Source organism: Gambusia affinis, linkage group LG09 (genome assembly GCF_019740435.1).
Source record: "Gambusia affinis linkage group LG09, SWU_Gaff_1.0, whole genome shotgun sequence".
Lineage (NCBI taxonomy): Eukaryota > Metazoa > Chordata > Actinopteri > Cyprinodontiformes > Poeciliidae > Gambusia > Gambusia affinis.
This window is the reverse complement of record NC_057876.1, coordinates 11,034,154-11,035,454: the sequence shown is the minus strand read 5'-3', so window position 1 is coordinate 11,035,454 and position 1,301 is coordinate 11,034,154. Positions and strand designations below refer to the sequence as shown.

Sequence of the window (1,301 nt, the reverse complement as noted above, 5' to 3'; positions counted from 1 at the left end):
TGTTCTTGTTGAGGAATCATTGCCAATAATAATGATAAAAATCTTTAAAACCACAAACAAATGATTTGTAATTTGTGTGAATATTTGTTTTATTCAATTATGAATGAGCAATTGTCATTTATAATTGACTATCGCTCCAGCTGGCTGTCTCAACATATTTCACTGAGCATTTTGATTGGTCTAGGCAAAGGATGCATTAACTATATGCTGTTTGGCGAGTTCAAACACTAGGGAATCTAATTCCTCAATATTCCAGAATATTTTCTGATATTTGTTTCCTTATGTTTTAATATTTTATGATTACACGATGATCTTGATTTTGTCTGAACAGAGTGACTATTCACAACTGAAGGAGGAAAATGTTTTGCATTCAGCAAAACAAAATCTCATCAATATATCTTTTTTAAACTGTTCCAGCAGATCATTGTAACAATGCTCTCAAGAAATATCCAAATTCGACTTCAAATCACTTTTATTAGCAAAAGAAACCCTATGAAATTACAGTTCAAACTGTAGGAAATTACTGCAAAACACAAAAATCAGAAGTACAAGATCCCTGTAATTCGCTAGAGTTGGCCTCAAAGTCCCGTTCTTCAAAGCTGTCACAGTCCATATCATCATCATCATCATCATCCTCCTCCTCAGAATTACTGGCAGGCATATCACTGTCCTCCTTCAGAAGCTGTAAACATAACAGTAGCAACTGTACTTCATTGTATCTATAAATTTCCTCTCCACCATGTTTCAAGTACAGTTTAAAATGTAGAAATGTCAGAGGACACTACAATACCCACCATTAAAAGGATACAAAACAGCAGCACACCAGTACGCTGTCGTACGTGTTTCAGAAATGTCCGGCCTGAGACACTCCCATGTCTGTCAGTTTGGAAGATGTAGCTAAAGGATTTTTGCGAACACTCCTTTTTGCTGTCACACTGTCACTGCCTCCATCACTGTTTAGGGAATCTTGCTACTCACTACGTCCGTCAAGCACTCTGCATTTAGTGTCTTTCTCCTTTATCTACTTCATGTTGTTGTTTTATGTCTGGCTCTGCAGAAGCTAAAGCTGCAACAAAACATAATAATTATTACACATTTGGCAGCATATGCTCGTAGATTTTTCCATCTTTTTAATGCAGTCTAGCTGTAACAACCTGTCTCTTTTGGCTTTCCATTCTCCATCCTTTGCTTTCAGATGTGTTTATGCCTTAACTCAGTTGACAGTCATGACAAATGTAAAATGTTGGCATTGTCCCCATAGTATAATGCCAAGATGCCTACTACTTTACACCAGTACCATT

The 1,301-nt window shown here is 36.6% G+C and overlaps 1 long non-coding RNA gene across 1 annotated transcript; it reads right to left on the bottom strand.

Moving 5' to 3' along the window:
• Window positions 1-475: 475 nt before the first annotated feature.
• On the bottom strand, window positions 476-1,301 carry LOC122837579. Its single transcript, XR_006371789.1, has 3 exons — window positions 1,155-1,301; window positions 795-1,066; window positions 476-682 (listed from the first exon to the last, which is right to left on the bottom strand). It is a non-coding gene; the product is annotated as an uncharacterized LOC122837579 (long non-coding RNA).